Source organism: Mus pahari, chromosome 10 (genome assembly GCF_900095145.1).
Source record: "Mus pahari chromosome 10, PAHARI_EIJ_v1.1, whole genome shotgun sequence".
NCBI classification, from domain to species: Eukaryota; Metazoa; Chordata; class Mammalia; order Rodentia; family Muridae; genus Mus; species Mus pahari.
The window spans coordinates 69,142,847-69,152,705 of record NC_034599.1 but is presented as its reverse complement, the minus strand read 5'-3'; positions in this window follow the sequence as shown (position 1 = coordinate 69,152,705).

Below are 9,859 nucleotides of genomic sequence, written 5' to 3'. Positions count from 1 at the left end.
TTTGAACTCTTGGCAAAGTAAAGACAGTAAGAAAAATTCGTAATAAAAGTGTGGTTATCTGGACATTCTAGGCACAGACGTTTATGTATCTAGTGTGCCCACATGCATTCCTTGCATGCATTGTATAGGATCTCAGAGCACAATTTACAGAAGTCAGGTCTTTTCTTCATCCACATAGCCTTAGAGTTTTGAACTCAGGCCACCAATCTGATAGTAAGGCACCTTTATCTGCTGAGTTTATTCACCACTGGTTCCAGAAATTTCAAATTTAAAACAAGACAGCACAGGTCTTCATAAGAGTTGTAGAAACATCCTCAGCAAATGAGAAGTTTTTGTTTGTTTGTTTGTGAGCTTGGTTTGAGTTTTAACTTTGGTTGCATTTTCCCATTTCCTTTCCTGCAGACCCCTCCACAGTCATTCCTTGTACATGGTACTGAGTTTCACAAAAGCATAATATTAACTAAAAGTCTATAATGTATCTCCCCTCATAGCCCCTGCCTTCTCCTCTACAACCTCCAGACATTTTTATCATGGTAATATACATAGAACATAAAATGTCCTTTTCAGCAACTCATGGGTCAGTAGCATTGGCTCTTTTGATTTCTGTCATATTTGGGATACTCTGTTTCACATGTCACCCCCGGCAATGGTTATTGACTGTACATCAGTATCTAAAGAGACTAGATATATCAATACCATGCTACCAGTATATTATAATTTCAAATTTATTTTAAATAGTCTTTATGTGTGTGTGTCTGTGTGGTTGTTTGTGCACATGGGTACAGGTTCCCATGGAGACCAGGAAAGGATGGTCCTCTTGAGCAGGAGTTCTAGGAAGTTGTGAGCTGCCTGATATGGGTGTTGGGAACCAAACTTTGGCCTCTAGAAGATCAATGTTTGTTATAACAACTATAATGCCTCCCTGGAGTCCTACTCCTTATTAAACTCCCAGCATGCACCAGCTACTATGCTCAGTTATAGCATGCCTCTGCTTACTTATTCTTGCATCAGCCCGGTGAGTGAAGAGACCTTTATCTGTCCTAGTTACAGACAAAAAAAAAATGGAGAGCCAGAGCAGAGCATGTCGCTGGCTCCAAGCCACAGTATTGACAGGGAAAGACCAGTCTCAGGAGAAGCTTGTCTGGGGCAATGGCTGTGCACTAAAACAGCATCACCCGTGGCTTCTGTGGTTGAGACAGGGTCACGCTGCTAGAGATACCACCTCTGCACACCTGTCTGTACTACAGCCTACCCTCCGCCTCTGTGGAAATGGCGATGGCTGAGCCAGCAGAACTGCACTGAGCTCCCTCACTGGAGATCTGTCACTTCAAAGGCCTGAATGACTTCCATAACCCAATTTACCAGTGATGGGGGGAGGGGATAGGTTAACTCCTTCATGCCATGAAACTGGAAATGTAGTTTCTATTTGTATGTAAAGGTGCAAGTTTGAGTACTTGTCCATAACTGTTACCTTGTATAATGTGATTATGTCTTCTCGTATATTGTTATTGTTTCCTATTTTATATTAAATCATCATACACTGTATTGTTACATATTATGCATTATAGTTATATATTACATGTGCATTATATATTATCTCAGAGCAGGAGTCGAGGCTCTATAACACACTGTCTGGTTAAACTCCTGACTTTTTTAGCTGCCACTCACCCTGTCTGGCCTTAATTCTATAATCTGCATCATGGGGCTGGGAGTGCTATCTACTTAAACAATTGTGACCAAAGAAAGAACCTGGTGCATTGTAAATCCTAAAGAGCAAGTAGATATGGCCCATCACTCATCATTCACTCCTCGAGTATTTATTGGTTTAGACCTTTATCAAAGCCCAGTCCTGCCCATTCATCCTCTCAAGAAGGTGGACAAAGATGGACAACTGATTGCTCACTGAGGATAGTAGACTAGCCCATGGAAACATAGAAGTGGACAGATTAGGTGGGACAAGACAAAGCTTGCAGGAGCTAGCAGCTCATTCTTGAGTCATTTCTACTTACTGTATTTTTGTGCTATATAAAAACTGCTGGATATTTTGTATGAAAAGCTTTTGAAAAAAAAAAAAAAACAGAAAGTATTTCAAAAATATATGTGTGAGGCCAGTAGATGACTCAGGGGATAATGATACTTGCTGCCAAGCCTGAAAACTGAGTTTGATTCCCAGAACCCATAAGGAAGAAAGAAAGAAAGAAAGAAAGAAAGAAAGAAAGAAAGAAAGAAAGAAAGAAAGAAAGAAAGAAAGAAAGAAAGAAAGGACTCCAGGAAGTTATCCTCAGACCCCCAACATTCATCTGATGGCTAGTGAGTGAGTGCATTTGTGTGTGTGTGTGTGTGTGTGTGTGTGTTGTGTGTGTGTGTGTGTGTGTATGTGTGTACTATTTCTCACACACACTCAGAAAGTAAATGTACTGGGAACAATTTTAGCATATGTGTGTATACATACGTGTCTATATACTGTTTTATTAATATATTTTTGCTAAATTAGCCCCAGTTGGCTATCACACTCAGTAAAATGTATATATTTTTAACAAATATCTTTGACTCTTCAGAATTAAATTGTGAGCCAACAGTGCTTCTGTTTGTTTGGTTTTTGTTTGTTTGTTTGTTTGTTTCTAGGCAGAGTTCTTTGAAAAGGAGGGAAGCTGAGATCCCGCCATTATGTGTGGGTCCCGGAGAGCAGTGCGGTTTGAACTGCATCTGGCATTCTGAGCCAGTTTCCCCAGTCAATATTCACATTGAATAGAAGCCATTGATCAACCAAGGGAAGCTGCTAAAAATGGATCCCAGCCTGAGAAAAATTTACTAGAGAAGTAGTCGATGTGCCTGGCTTATCTGGGCAAGGCTGGGTTCTTTGAGATCCAACTGGGTGAGAGCTGGGGCCAGATAAGCTCACAGCCATGAGGCCCCGGGCTCTCTAAATGTGTAGTACCTGAGCTGAGTGCAGGATGGGTAAAGGGCAGGTCTCACCAGCGAGGGCTGGGTCAGGGTTGGATCTACACTGCTTATGACCATGCACATGTACACACATACACATACACACACACACACACACACACACACACACACACACACACACACCCTGGATAATTCCACTTTTTCCAGAAGTCTGATTCTATAATAAAGAGCTGGTGGAGCATGGTAAATCTCTTCTCTCCTTTCTTGTTTGGTGGCTCATTACAATTTGATTGGGATGAGCAATGTAAGGAGAGGCTGGAGCCCAGGGTCTCACACAAGAATGACATTCTACCTTGGCTGTTTCCCCACTAACTATGACTATAGAGGAAGCCACAGGACAATCTAAAGAACCCCCCTCCTTTACCTGCCTTACCCCACCATCTTATATTTTTGTCTTCTGAAAAGTTAAAACTACTCCCTATACCATCAGATGAGTCAGCAATGGGAAAGGGGCCAGGAACCCACCACCATGCAATATTTCTACAAAGGTTGGTCCTGGATAACCTATCCCTTGGCAACCTGAGAGTGAGTTAAACACAGGAGTTCCATGGCCAGAATGGCAAGCCTTGTGCTGCTATCATCTCAGAACTGCTGCAAACCCAAACCAACCCTTGTTCTCCCAAAGTGTATCTCACTGAGGCTGTAATTAGGATTCAGTAATGTTTCCCATCCACGGGAAATGCTGGAAGACACATGAGCTATGCACAGGGAATGCTAGGACACTTAGGAAAGAGGAAGTGATTGTGTTTGGGGGCTGGAGACATGCAGTTTTGAGCATTTGCTACTCTTGCAGAGGACCCTGGTTTGATTCCCAGCACCCACAGGCTGGCTCACTAAGACCTTGACCACCAGTTTCAGGGAATCCAATGAGTTCTTCCTACCTCCACAGGCAAAAGGCAGTTAGTGATGCATGCACTGGTATGGATACATACTGTGGACAAACCACTCATACATAGAATAAAAATAAAGGTTTTTTTTTTTTTTAATTTTAAGGAAAAGAGGATACCATGTAAACACCTGTCATGTGATGGTCCTCCCTGCAAAAATAATGACATCTATTTGCTCAAAGCAGAAATGTAGGGGGCACTGAACTGACTCAAATTCTACTTTGTTGGGCTTTTTGTCTCCAGATAGGATTTGATTTGTTTCAACAGTATTTTACCTATGGATCCTCTGCTTTTTCAAAATCTATACACTTAAGAGACATTTCTCAATCTCTATTATATAAGAATGGAACTAAAAACCAAACGCATGAGCACACAGTTGCTTGGGACCTTGGAAGGCTTCTGCGTCTCTGCTTTGTTCCAAGATTGACGGCCACTCAACAACATTATTTTAGTGTAAAAATAAAAGCAAGTACATCTCCATTTGAGGATTTTACTCGGGTTGGAAGTAAACGCGGTCAGGAGGCCGATCCAGTGTGAAGTCTGCCATGCAAGCCTTCGCTGTTCAGCTTGCAAGCTGTTTGTGAAGGCAGAGTCAGGTTTGACTATGAAGCATTGTATCACCATGATTGGAATCAATAGTTCCTGCACTGCCATTTGTCACGTATTTACAAGCTTGAAAAATAGTTCATTTTGTCCTCATCTCATAACTCAAAGAGTGAACCGGAGCCCTGGAGGGATCTGCTGATAGGACGTGTTCTTTACTGATCACCCATCTTGGTGAGGCTGTGGTCTCTGTCACCCCAAAAGCAGACATGAAAGAAGTACTCATTTGGCACACCCTTCATATTTTATTTTTGCTTTTTAAATATTTAGGAGTCTGCCAGGAGACTTGGATTACCTTGCTGAAGCCAATTTCCCCATCACACTTTCAAAACATTCATTGCGTCATCTTCTTCTCAAATGAAGAAAAATCAAAATCTAGAGTTAATGGTCCAAAAACTTCATAAAGTATCCTACATCCAGTCACCTCAAATTGAGTACATAAAGGACCTTGTATTCCCAGGGAAGATTTGTAGAACACATTTAAAGATAATGCCTTCAATTTTAAGATAAAAGATTTATGAATGATGGAAATTGTGTCTGTGAAATCGCTAATCCCAGCTCTCTAATATTTCAGATAGAAGGCTCCATAAAACGAAAGGACTGCCTATAAAGTCGTTTTCTACCTGCTGCCAGAGACTGTCAGTAATGGGGGGTGCAGAGTGAACTCAGAAAAGAATCAGTGACGTGTGCTTCAGGCTAGAGTAACATGGCTAAGTCTAGTCTACTCTGCTGTTATATCGATAAGACATTTAGTGGTTAAAGTGGCAGGAGCCAATTCTGTGTCTTTAAAGAGGCCCTAGAACAGTAACAGATAAACACACTGATCATCAGATTCAGCTCCTAACATCACCCCAAATCTTAGGGCGGTAGCCAGTATTTTTCAGGTATTTCCTTTACTGAATCCAACCTGTGGGGGAGGAATCCAGGTGTTGAGCTTAGCCTGAGCCTATCTGGATGCTCCGAATTGCCTCCAAATGCTCAGATGAGCAGTTCTGTGAAGATGCGCCCTGAGATTTATCAGCTGGAGCAAGGCTGCTGCTAAGATCCTGTGCCAGTCTTCCTGATCTCTTGACGGTGTCAGCTCAGCACTTGGTGTGTTTCTCCTTTTCTCCTCACAGATGGCTGAAACCCAGTCAGATATTATGTGGAGCTTGAGGAGCTGATCTGACTTTGTTCTTTGAAAGAGGAGAAGGGAAAAGACTTCTCATGAAGAGGGAGACATAAACTTGATAAGTTTGTGCGTTCTTGATGTCTGTCCTGCTATGAAGGGTGGGTGGGAAACGAGAGTCACTAACCACCTTACAGCCTAGACCATTAGGTGAGTAGTACCCTCCTGACTCCAAATATACCCTAACCTCTCAAGTTACTAAGGATTGAGTGCCCTTCCTTACAGAGATGAAGCAAGTAAACGGAACTCAGAAATTTGAGATGAAGAAGCAAAGGAGAATCTGAAGTGGGTGTCTATTTAGTGGGACCAAACACCAGAATAAAAGCAACTGAAGGGAAGAAGGCTTAAGGAGGATACAGTCCAGCAAGACAGGGAAAGCATGACAGCAGGAAGTTGAGGCAGCTGATCATATCCTGTCTAGAGTCAGGAAGCAAAGAGTGATGCATTCTGGGGCTCAGCTTGCTTCTGATCTTTTTATTCAGTCCAGGACCCCAGCCCATAGGGCATTGCTGTAGACAGTAATGGTGAATCTTTCTTCCTCAGTTAAGCTTTCCTGAAAACATCCTCACAGACATGGTAAGATGTGCATTTTCATTCCATGGTGATTCTACATCTAGTCAAGTTGACAGTAAGATTGAATACTATGGTGTTAGAGGTGACAGCTTTTACAGGAATATGATGAAAATAATCTTTCTTGGTCATGTGCAAAATAACCAAGGCCATCATCAAACAAAGAATGAGGCATCCATCCAGGACACACACACACACACACACACACACACACACACACACACANCACACACACACACACACAGAGAGAGAGAGAGAGAGAGAGAGAGAGAGAGAGAGAGAGAGAGAGAGAGAGAGAGAGAGAGAGAGTGGGGTATACTGGTAGGAGCCCAGCTCTAGTCTATCTGGAAGCATAGCTGTTCAGCATTTGGGATATTGAGGCGGGGGGAATGTGAGCTCTAGTTAGAGCTACATAGGGAGATTCTGTACTTAAGAATATCCATTACTCTGTATTCATTAATTATATTTTAAATTTACTGTGGCATTTTTATTGTCAGTCTATGTATTGCTACAGTTGAATTTCTTGTTACATCCTTCATTTGTGAAGATTGGGTGACAATTACTGCACATACATTCATTTGTTCTTTCCTTGGTAAATTTCATTGTCATGCTTAGAGATCTCATTTGCCCTTAACATTGGTCTCAGGGCAAGGAAAGCATTTTTGTCAACAGTTGACACACTGTATGAATGTACATTCATTTATCTTCCCTTCTCTCTGTGTAACTTGCCACATTCTCTCTATATAATCTATTTTTTTTCTGGGACAAAAAGTCATGAAGCACTAACAAGAGCAGAATTCTAAGGAGCACAAACTAAAAGAAGGAAATAAAAGAGGTCACCCAGTGAGAACACGTTTGTCATTGATAGGTATGTTTTGATTTGTGGCTATTACAGGGAGAAACTTGAAAGTGACCCCGAAAGAAAGATTGGAATGTGCTTGAAGCAGGTGAGGTAGTATCTAGTGCACAGCCGTGGCGATGGACAGAAGCATGCTTGTGGGAAAGCAGGGAAGATAGATAATCCTTCTATATCCAAGAGATGAGAAACCGTCGCAGCTTGCTCCCAGCTTGGTAGGTTGGACAAGAAGAAGTGCATAGGCTAGAGTTCATTTCTTAAAACTGGTTAGCAAATGTTATCAAGCCCTACTCTGCCATATACCATGATGAATGCGGGGCAAGAACGGAAGGAGATAGGGGTGGTTTCTGCCATACCCTATTCCCCTCATTGTATAAACAACACCTTTTACTTCTGGGCACATACCATCCAGAATAGCATTTGGTTTGCATTGACTTTCTTTCTTCTCTCTCCTCCCTGCAATGTGAAGCAAATGCTGTGAAGGCCGAGGATGCTTACCCAGTGCTATGTCCCAAGGGCCTGGAACGGTGTTGAGTATGTGGTAGCTTTTCAGTAAGTGTACTGAATAATGAATCATAAGGAAACAAACTTGTGCAATTAGAGACAGTATAAAGAAGAGGAAAGATGACACTTCTAGTCCCACCCCCACACCAAGGACACGCAGGACTATGCTTACTGAGACTCATGTCCTGCCAACTACAGAAAATATGAAATGTGCTATCTTGTATTTCATAGTTTCAAGACATATTTTGAAGATTTTTTTTAACATAACCACACATTGCATGCTTTGTCTATAGGGCAGTTTTATTTTAGGGCTCCGTAGTATTGCTTTATGTTATTGTTCCACATGACTGGCTTAAACCACACATTGTCTAAATAGTCCTTTCCTGATAGACATTTGTTTCTATTGCTATAAAGTAATATTATTATGAAAGATGGTAAATATATAATAATTACAGTGTATGCCATATTATTCTATTATGTCATTTTTGTTATTATACATTATTATTATGCATTGTGAGTGCTGTTGAGTCTCTACATACAAATTGATTTTAAAAACCTTTTTTGAGTATGTATATGTGTGTCTGTGTACAATGTGCATATATATATATATATATATATATATATATATATATATATATATATTTGGGGGGGCATGCAAGTGCAGACACACTTGAAAGGCATCAGACAACTGGGTATGACAGTTCTCACTTACAACCTTGTTTGAAATGGAGACTCCTCTTGTTTTCTACTGTTTATTCCTGGAGAGCTGTCCTACAAACATTTGGGCTTGTTGGATTTTGCCAACTTGTCATGAATCTAGACATAGGTAAGAGGGTATCTCAAATTGAGGAATTGCCTCCATCAGATTGGCTTACAGGCAACTCTATTGTGCTAGATCTGGCAAGGCCTTGGTAGGGGTGGAATGACACAATTCCTGCCCCTGGAACAGGGCCAACAGAGCATGGACCTCCATGAGTGTTAATGGGCTGCTGTGGGCATAAGACTTGTTTGTATAATAATGTGCACTCCTTTGTGCTTGGAGAACTGTCTCAAGTAGGAGAGAGAGAGAGAGAGAGAGAGAGAGAGAGAGAGAGAGAGAGAGAGAGAGTGCTAGCTGTCTGAGGGTCTCCAGAGAAAGCAGAACAGAGAGAAATCAATCTAATCTAGAAAGCTGCCTTAAGCAGAACTTAGGTCATCAGCTGGGCCCCATGGTTGGACTTTGAGTCCATTGTTTAGCCACTCTCAAATGCCCCTTCTCTCAGAACCCCTCTCCATGCTGGTCCCTGGCACAATGGGACATTTTCTTGATAAGTGATTGATGTGGAAGGGCCCAGTTCCTTATGGATGGTGTCACCACTGGGCAGGTGGTACTGGTTTAAATAAGAAAGTAGGCTGCTGAAGCCAATAAGCAGAGTTCCTCCGTGGCCCCAGCTATAGTTTCTGCCTGGCTGGAGTTCCAGCTCTGACTTCCCTCAGTAATAGACTATGATTGAGAAGTGTAAGTCAAATACTACACCCCCAACCCTGTACCCCTACAAGTTGTTTTTGGTCACAGTAACAGAAAGAAAACCATGGTAGCGTCTATCTCACTGTAGGACCACTAGGGTTACAGGAATGTTCTACAACACCAAGCTTTATGTAGGCTTTAGGGGTTTGAACTCAAATCCTCACAGTTGCTCACCAAGCACTTTACTCACTAAGCCATTTCCTGGCCCATTGTATAGGCATCTTAGCATGCTTGTCCTAGCATTAATCCCTAAACAAAAATGCAATTTGCAAATTCATCTGGAATAACAAAAGTCCTAAGATAGCAAAAACTCTTCTCAACCTCTGGTGGAATCACCATGCCTGACCTAAAGCTGTACTACAGAGCAATTGTGATAAAAACTGCATGGTACTGGTACAGCGACAGACAGGTAGACCAATAGAATTAGAACTGAAGACCCAGAAATGAATGCACACACCTATGGTCACTTGATCTTTGACAGGTAACTAAAACCATCCAGTGGAAAAAAGGACAACATTTTCAACAAATGGTGCTGGCACAACTGGCAGTTATCATGTAGAAGAATGCGAATTGATCCATTCTTATCTCCTTGTACTAAGGTCAAGTCTAAGTGGATCAAGGAACTCCATATAAAACCAGAGACACTGAAACTTATAGAAGAGAAAGTGGAGGTAAGCCTTGAAGATATGGGCACAGGGGAAAAATTCCTGAACAGAACAGCAATGGCTTGTGCTGTAAGATCGAGAATTGACAAATGGGACCTCATAAAATTGCAAAGCTTCTGTAAGGCAAAAGACACT